A 10,312-nucleotide genomic window follows, 5' to 3' on the forward strand; every position below is an offset into this window, starting at 1 on the left:
TCTGGTGACATGACTCCTTTAGAATAATCTAATGTGTGTCAGAGACAGAATGCAAGCTTTCACTGAGCATCAGACTGAAATCAGTCTCGTGTTAGAACAGCATCACTGGAGGTGTTGTTTAGGATCCTAGTGAGCACATTATATTTACTCTCTGTGACAAAGCTGTTTCAGAATAATTTTAAAAAATTTTATTTCATTTTAAGTCAGAGTAAAAACAAAAATGACATGAAAAGTTCATCATAAACTGAATGAAAAGAAACAAAGCAGCAGCCGGACAGAGCTCTCTGCTCTCAGCTTTTCTTTGATATCTGGTCTGGCAGCGTGTGCATGCTTAGTGCACATACGACTGTGTTTTTGTGCATGCGAGTCCCTCCTGCTTAACTGTTGGTGCTCTCCATGTTTACAAAGACACAACTGCCCATAGATGAGATGGCACAGTGCAGTACACAGTGTTCCAGGGGAAAGCCACTAAAGTTTTTCGTTTTTTAGATGATTCATTTCTGTGGTAACTCTCCCTAGAAGTGGACATCCAGCTGATACTCCAACATCTCAACACATATGATCAGGAACAAAGAAACTCGGGGTCACACCTGAAGGCTTAAATGAATCATTGGAGCTGGTTCATATCTCTGTTCATTAGTTGACCACACACTCATCATGGTGCGCAGAGTCCTGTTTCCATGGACATCACAGAGGAAGCCACTGCATTACTGAGCTGAGGTTTGACGCTCTACGACACGCTGCACAACACTACTGAGACATGTTTGATGGATTGATGAGACTGAGGTTGAACAGTGAAGAACCATCCATCCATTCATTTTCTGCCACTTGTCTGTGGTAGAGATAAAACAGTTACCAGTTTCACGCTAAATTATGGTAAAAATACCAGACAGTTAGCCTTAGGTAAACTGCTGACCTTTGGGTGAGCAGGAGGCCAAGGATCCATTATATGTCTGGGTTTTATGGTTATATTGCTGTTTGTGGGTTTATCTACATCTATCGGAGAGTTAGTAATGCACCCCCCTTTTAGGAGGTTGGAAGTAATAAAAGTGACACAGAGAGGTAAAGGTCTTGATGTTAACAGATTACAGGTTACAACACCCAGAATAACATGCTATATAGGACAGTTATGTGCCAAAGCACCAGATACCCAGCTGCATATCCTCTGCATATGCTCACAGCCAAACCAGTCCATCTTTGGTATACTGAAAATAATCGTGGTGATCAAGTGATCAAGGATCCAATTTTTCTTCACATTTGTTCACACAGGTTTTGAAGCAGTTGAACATCAAGCACAATCAGTCCTCCGCATACCATGCACAAAGTCAGGGGGGACTGGAACGATTCCATCAGACTTTAAAGTCTTTATTACGTGCATACTGTGTTGAGTTGAATGCTGACTGGGAGGATGGGTTACCGTGGTTGTTGTTGGCAGCCAGGGAGGTAATGCAGGAAAGCACAAGATTCAGTCCAAATGATTTGGTGTTTGGTCTCATTGTGCATGGACCTTTGTCGGCTCTGCAAAATGCAGAACATGGTTGATTACATGAACAGTTTAAAGCACCGGCTTTATTTGGCTACAGAGTTGGCAAAGCAAAAACAGTCCTCGTTCTTTCAGCCCAGGCGACCAACTTTTGGCTTTATTGCCTAAAGTCGGGTCACCTTTTCAAGCGGAGTTTTTGGGCCGTTACACAGTAGTAAAACAGCTTTCAGAACAGAACTACCTCATTGCCACTCCTGAACGTCCTAAACATCATCAGCTATGTCACGTAAATCTCCTGAAGCCATATTATGCCCGTGAGTCACAGGAGCTCCGGCGCATGGTGCGTCTCATGAGCCGGGAGCTCCAGTGCAGGGTGATCGTCCTGTGTGTGTTGGTAACACAGTCTCATCGTGTAGTGAAGCTTCTACTAGAGACAATTTGCCTAGTCATGATTCAGCATTGCTGTGCGGTCGTCTGAAAAATTCAGAGGTTCTCAGGAATCTGGCAGGTATTTTGGGTCACTTGTCTGAGCCGCAGCAGGTAGAGACAGCTGAACTGATAAATGCTTATCCCAGTTTGTTTGGAGATGTTCTGTCGCGCACACATGATATAACATGACATTGATGTTGGAGAAGCGAAGCCCATTAAACAGCAGTTCTATCAGGTGAATCCTGAGAAGCATAAGTTTTTGGATTCTGAAATGAAATGATTATATGTTGAAAAAAAGGATTGCTGAGCCATCCTCCTCGAGCTGGGCTTCGCCTTGTTTGCTTGTGCCAAAATCAGATAATACCCCTCATTTTTGCTCTGATTTTAGGAAAGTAAATAGCATGGCTAAACCTGACTTGTATCCTCTGCCTCACATTGATGATTGTATTGATCAGGTTGGTGCTGCTAAATTTATCAGCAAGTTTGATCTGTTGAAGGGGTATTGGCAAATTCCTCTGTCAAAGCTGGCACATGACATTGCGGCTTTCACCACTCCATCCGGGCTGTATGCCTATACTGTTGTGCCTTTTGGGTTGCGCAATGCACCTGTGACATTTCAACAGGTAATAAACCGAGGAACTTGGTCATTTAGATGGATGTGCGGTGTATTTGGATGACGTGGTCATTTATCCCGATTCTTCCCCGATTCTTCCCATATTGAGCGCATTACGGCACTGTTCCATCGTTTGGCTGAAGTGCGTTTGACAGTAAATCTGGCAAAGTGTGAGTTTGCCCGAGTGACTCTGACGTACCTTGATCGGCAGGTTGGAAGTGCAGCCTCTGTGGGCAAAGGTGCAGGCAATTGAGAAGTATCCACCACCGGCAACCAAAAAAGACCTTATGAGATTTTTGGGTCTAGTGGGCTATTACAAAGGTTTTTGTTGTTACTTTTCTACCATTGCTGCTTCTCTGACTGAATTGTTGAAAGCAGAGATAAAGTATGTCTGGTCTCCAGTTTGACAACAAGCTTTTGAAAGTGTGATAAATTCTTTGTGACACTCCTGTCCTGGCTGCCCCACGCATGGATGGACCATTCAAACTTCAGGTTGACGCAAGTCACGTGGGTACAGGTGGAGTATTATTACAAGAAGATGAGCTTGGCATTGACAGACTGGGTTGTTTCTTTTCAAAAAAATCAGTTGAATTATTCTACCGTTGAAAAGGAAGCAGTGGCTTTGATTTTGGCACTGCAGCAGTTTGAGGTGTAGTGGGGTCAAGTCCTGTGGTGGTTTATACAGACCACAATCCTCTGACCTTTCCGAACTCACTGCAGGGTCCAAACCAGAGGCTCATCAGGTGGTCCTTGTTTCTTCAAGCATACTCCTTAGACATACGCCACATTAAGGGAAAAGATAATGTGGTGGCTGATGCGCTTTTTAGAGCTCTATGCCAGTGATTGTGTACTCTTCATGTTGGACGTCTGTTTTCTCTCTCTTAAATAGCTTCAAGGTACCAGTGGCTGAGAGGGATTGAGACCAAAAGGTGGATGAAAGTATGCCTAGCTTGGTGTAAGTAGTCTAAGTGTTAAGTTGCTTGTTAACATGTAAAAAATTATAGTTGCTATATTTTCATGTAGCCTATGTAGTGATTGATTTAAAGGTGGCTAAAATCTAAAATCTGTTAAGTGATATTATTGTTTTGAAAGCCAAAGTTTTAATTTTATCCTATAATTTTAGATCCTGATCAGAACACCAAGCGTCAGAACAGTTTCTGTCTGGTTGAAGGCAAAGGTCAACATCACATGCTTTGCACTTCCCAGGGGCTTTAGTTTGCTTTCCCAAGTGTATCCGGTAATATGCACAGGTCTTGTGTCCAGCAGTAGCCTTCACGCTTTTTGTCAATCAGTGACAAAAGAGAAAAGAGAGTCCCTAACATTTCAGTGTATACAGAGGTCCACATAGTGCTGGAGTCTGCAAATTCAAACAACTTGAAACCTCACTGAGCTGGTTTGTCCCTTATGTACTGTTTCATGATGGTATATCCTTCACAGAGCACCATATGTTCATCTACAGAAAGACTCCTGCAGGCATGATAGAAAGGTTTCACAGGCCTCTGAACCATGACCATGAGGGAACAGTCTGTCATGCTTTGAGCTTCTCTCTGTCCTCGTCTTGGTCACTCATTTCAAGATGTTTCTGTCACTTGACATCAGCTATGACAGGAAAAGGAAAAGATGCAGCGTTTCCACCAGTAGTCAGTTCTGTTATCCAGTTTGTGTCATCTCCTCACAGTCTGTTCACTGTAGAAACAGACCTGTTAAAATGGATTGAGTTAATATGATGATTGTTCAATGTATTTATCATGTTTAGATTTGGTCCAGGCTGTGCTCACACCAACATCGTGTCAGCGAGCAGCTCATTACACCTCCTCTCAGACCGTCGTCTGAGAGGAGGTGTAATGACCTGTTCTCCACAGCAGCTACAGTCTCCCTCCATCCTCCAGCCTTCATTTCTTTAATTCACCATCCATGTTCAGATGAACGCAGTGAGCCACACGACGCACTGTGTAAGTGTAGTGATGCTGTAGGACATGATATTCAGATATTTGAGTTGATACATAATGTCAGTGTGAAAGTTGAGGTTTCACCTCAGCTCTTCAGAATGTAGTGAGCTGTGTTGGTGACATTAACAGTCGTTAGTGTTTATTTCATGGCTCTGGCTGGAGACTTGAAATAGCTACTGATGCTCATGGGTACTGTAGTATTAAGAGTCATTGTACATACAATGACACAGAGTTGTTATTTACAACTTTAGTTATATCTAAAGTAGATATCAGTCCAACATGTCTGTGGCACACAGCAGCTTGAAGAGGTCCAAAGGAGTGTGGCCATCCCCTATGTTCACACCAGACTGTTGTGGTGGAGCAGCATCAACACAACAGTCTTCTTTCATAACTGCAAAATGTTGACTGTCGTGTTTTTTAACCAGCGCCCTCTGCCCTCACTCAAATGAGCGACAGGACTGCAGGTTTTTTTTAACAAAGGGTTAAAGTCAACCTTTAAGGTGGTACTTACATTGTCTGGGAGTACATACTGTTTGGTAAAATCTTCACTGTATGGTAAAAAAACACAATTCCTTATGGTTGAGAAGCTGGACAGTTGTGTGCAACTTGAGTGAATGTACTTGAGTTTATTTGAGTAATTGTTGACTGTTTTGACAGCTGCTTTTGTTAAAGTCTCATTCAGTCGCGTTTGGGGCAACAAGGTCAAACTTCACTCTGCAAGGCCTGTGTGATCAGTCACATTTGAAGCTCCCAGCTTCCTGCTGATCACTTAATGAGAGACCAGAGAATGTGTCCGTGTTATTATTTTTATGTCACCCCATTTCCCAAGGCTCAAGTGTCAACCACAAACCAGATTATGCTAACCTGATATACAGCGTACGCAATGTGGATCAAGTCTGATATGTTTGATACAGTAATAACCTGAAGCAGGCCAAAGAACATGTGCATGTATATTACAGAAAAGTCTCTGTGAAGTAAATGTTCTTTTAATACAAACTCGTCACCTCAAAGAGAAACTTTACCTCTGTTACTGCACTGAAAGTGACAGACACACCACACACCTGTCTGAGCTGCACTAACTGACATACTATTAAGAGGCTAGCCTGGCTACCATCTACCAATAGTCTGCACACGAGGCATTCATGGAACACTGGTAACTCGTAGCTACAGAAAATGACAAGGGTTACAGCCTCCACTTCTGCTATAGTCTCTGAATGTACAGCAGTCACACACCACTACATGTAACTTCTCTACCTGTAGGAAACACTGACCCCATTAACTTCAATGAGCAGGTTGTCGACTTTGTCTTACTATTATTTTTTATTTATTATATTTTTATCACATTCAAATGTCTGAATCTTAATTAAAAAAATAATTAAAAGCTCATCGTTTATATTAACATTATATCAGTGGTATAAAATCGTCTTCACAATTATATAACTATATAACTTCTTGCAATCAAAACATAGTTATCATGACAGACCCAGGTGTCTCTCTCTGTGTCTTTGTAATGACATACATGTGGGTTGACTGCACCACAACCACAGTCCTGGTCTACATTAAACGCAACCTGGAGCTGGTGTTTATGTCACGTCCCTCTGCTGTGACCTGGGAAGGATTCAACTTCAGGGACGGGATTAATACAAGATTCTGCTCTGCCTCTGGTGCCAATACGTGGGAAAACTACTACTCATCATGTAGTTAAACTGAGCAGAATGTAACTTAAAAAAAGGAAACGGTTAGCATGACGAATAACATTGTTTATGGGGCCGGACCAGATACGTCTCTCCATCAGTGTGTTCACTGTAAATACATTCAGTTGTAAGGTTTCTGACATGACCTCGGAAATAAATATTTAAAAAAGATTTTAACTCAAGGTCGACTTACTAGATTTCTCTGGTGATTTGCCTGAGGGTTTGTGTCATTATATTTGTTTCCATCATGAGTCGTTCTGTGAGGAACCTCTGCTTTACTTTTTGAAGAGCATCACTGACTGGGACTGGGTTGGTCTGACGTGATCAGTGAAACAGCTGCAGTCAGGATGCAGAGTAACTGTATGGGAGTACTGTTCATCAGAGTAGTCATACTTCTGTACTTTACCCTCTACTTGAGAAGGAGTTTTAATAGTTGTCCACTCCTGCTTTTGATAATGTTATAGGTCAACTATGGGATCGGACTCTGAAATGTCAGCATGGACCAACAAATCCCAAATCTACTGGGGATATATGACTAAATCTGGGCTCTATGGTCTCATCACTTAATACCTCCAGTGGCTCGAATGACAACCTCACATACTGTTAATTTAGTTCTAATACAGCAACAAACCTTTATGACATTTATGTTTATGATGAACCTTTTCCACAAATGTCAGCAATTATTAAGAATTAAGAAATTATGTATCTGTCTGAATAAGAAGCCAACTGCTAACTAAACACTTTAAATATACTGCTCAGCCACGTTGTTAGTTCTGTATTTAAAATACAGTGAAGAACACTGACGAACACACAGTGACACTGTAGATCCCTACCTGAAGAGCAGAGAAGAGGACCTCTACACCGCTGGACAATTTCGGGGAGGCTGTCATTCTTAGTCGCCCTTGTTCTGTGCCAGACAGACAGACAGATAAATGAATAAACAAAAAGGTAAACAAACTGTTAAACAGGCATACAGAAAACAGACGGACAGGAAAGAGAGGAGAGGAGCACTGACGGACAGAGATCGTCAGTCAGGGGAGACAGACAGAAGAAAGTGCATCCTGTGCATACGTCACACATATACACACACACACACACATTCTCGTTTTCTCTCTGACTCACCAGCACAGACGTCCACATGCAGCTCTGCAGCTGACAGACAGAGACTGATCGACTTAAAGTGACTAGGAATACCCACCAGATCCAGGCAGCGTGCGTGCGTGCGCGGGTGTGTGTGTGTGTGTTCAGTATGTGTTTGTAGTGTGATTCTGTGTATACAATGTGTGGTCAGTCTTTTTAACAATAAAAAATCTATTGTTCTTGTTGGAGAATAAAGTGTGGGACTTTGCTCATGCTGAAGAACACTGTGAAACTCGTGAACATAAATACATGTGCTTAAATGTGTGTCTTGTTGTGTCTAAGTGCATGCATGTGCTTGTGCATATGTAACCCTACCCCTGCAGGATAAAGCACTCCAGAAAACATTTGCACTGTGGTGTTGAGAAGGCTACCACTATAAAAAGGCCTCGACAAGACCAGCAGGGCAGCTGCAGCACACACACCACAGTCAGCGCAGACCTCAGCCAATGAGGGTCTGTGATGGCTGATAGAACATTAACCTTGAAATCATCCTGTTCTTTACAGCAGTCACCAAACACTGACAGATATATGTGTTCAGTCATCTCCGTTACAACCAGCTCAGGAACAGAAACTCTGAAACCTCTGAACAATACTGCATACCAATTTAAGAAACCCGTGTTTACTTCACTTACATGTGGCACAATGGATAAATGTACACACCGATTTACCTGTTTACTAGGTCAACCCAGCTTATACAGACTCAGTATTATTATCACCTCTCTATATGCATCGACAGCAGAACAAACTATGTCCTCTACAAAACTAAACTGAGAGGTGAAGTCTCTATTTTACGCTGATGACCTTGTTCTGTTATCTCCTACTGAACCAGGACCACATCAGAGACAGGAGATAGTAGTATTGATTTCACTGTTATATCTTCAACGGTTTTTGAGGAAATCCCCCCGGTGCAGACAGTTCTGTCCAAAGCTCCCACAGATTCCCATGTTGAACTACAAGCGCTGACTCGTGGTTGTATGCCTCCGCCAATCAGACTAGTTTCAGATTACATCCCTATTTTTCCAGAGTTATAAAAAATATTAACCACTGACCTTTGACCTTTAGACAGGAAAATCAAACCAGTTTGTCATCGAGTCCAAGTTAACATTTGTACCAAATTCAAAGAAGTTCCTTCAAGGCATTACAGATTTTGCCAGGCCAAAACCGTGTTTTGTGAAGTCACCGGGCCCTCGACCTTTGACCCCCAAAATCTAATCAGTTTATCCTTGAGTCCAAGTGAACATTTGTGCCCAATTTGAAGAAGTTCCTTCAAGGTGTTACATAGATATTTCCATCTCAAGGCCAAGACCGTGTTTTGTGAGGTCACCAAGACCTAGACCTTTGACCCCCATAATAGTGTATGTTTAGTGAATGTTTGTGCCAAATTTGAAGAAGTTCTGTCAAGGCGTTACTGAGATATGTCCACGAGAGTGGGATGGACAGATGAACAACCCGAAAACAATATGCCTCTGGTTCTGGCTGTTCCAAGAGCGGAGGCATAAAAACAGAGATAAGGGGAGTTTTAAACTGCAATAAAACCTCAACCATAAACAGGTGATACACATATAAGAGATCATTGTCTTCATTATCGTCTTGGGATACTGTGTAGTGAAGAAACTTTTACTTTGCCTCCAGGGAGGCGATTTTCAAATAGAATCTTCAGGTTAAACAATACAATGCAATAAAACAATACAATAGGACTTGTAGTTTTCCTTCTGTTAGATTTTCGATGAAAAGTTTAATCTTAAAAGCTGTTGTTTGCCTAGGGTTAAAGAGGGGATTGTGGTTGCACAACACATACTTGCATACTTGCACTACTTACATGCTTTAGGTAAGCCACCATCGTGGTATGCCACCGTTGTATCTAGCTACAATGCTGTGCTCCCTCATATCCATTTCTGCAAAAATACCTAGCAGCATCTGAGAGCCAAGCAGCTCGTGCACCAAGCAGCATGCACATTCCAAATTTTTGTAGGTATTTTCTAGTTATTATTGTTTAAATTTTTTTTGGAGGGAAAACAGAGGCTATTATTTGGCTTAATGATCAGCCTCTCCAGAGGATCTTCAACTTAAGTCTGCAAACAGGGAGGGTCCCAGTCCTGAGGAACACATCATGTCTTGTTCCAATAACCTAAAGTAGGATGACCAGCTGAGATAAATGCCCTCACATCACACATCGTGAAGACCCTGGAGCGGCTGATTCTCCACCTTCTGACACCACAGGTTGAACATGCACTTGAGCCCTTACAGTTCGCCTACAAGGAACATATTGGAGTGGATGATGCCATCCTTTACATGCTTCACTGGCCCATTCTTACTTGTATGAGCAAGGTGGTTACAAGAGGATTATGTTCTTTGATTTTTCAAATGCATTTAACACCATCCAATCCCCATTCTTAAAGACAAGCTGGAAGGGATGGGGCAGGATCCCTGTGTGCGTGTATCAGGAATGGACAGGAAGAGGAGTACAGGGATCTGACGATGGTTCAGTGAATGGAGTGACAAGAACTGCTTCCTTCTGAACACCTCCAAGACCAAGGAGATGGTCATCGACTTTCAGAGGTCCAGGCCCACCCTTCAGCCAGTCAACATTCGAGGGAAGGACATTGAGGTGGTGCACACTTATAAATACCTAGGTGTGCACCTGGGCAGTAAACTGGACTGGTCCCTGAACACGGATGCCATCTACAGGAAGGGGCAGAGCTGGCTCTTTTTCCTCAGGAATCTCAGGTCTTTTTGTCGTCTGCAGTGAAATGCTGCACATGTATTATCAGTCAGTGGTGGCCAGTGTATATTTTTTATGCTGCAGTCTGCCGGGGCAGCAGCATGTCCGACATGAAGACAAGGAGACTGGACAAGCAGGTCGAAAAGGCTGGGTCTGTGCTTGGCAGGAGTCTGGACTCACTCAGGACTGTTGTGGAGAGATGCATGCAATGTAAGATGGAGGCCATCTTGGACAATACCAACCATCCTCTCCACAACATTCTGGCAGGACAGAGAAGCAGCT

This window comes from Seriola aureovittata, chromosome 10 (genome assembly GCF_021018895.1).
Source record: "Seriola aureovittata isolate HTS-2021-v1 ecotype China chromosome 10, ASM2101889v1, whole genome shotgun sequence".
Classification (NCBI taxonomy): Eukaryota; Metazoa; Chordata; class Actinopteri; order Carangiformes; family Carangidae; genus Seriola; species Seriola aureovittata.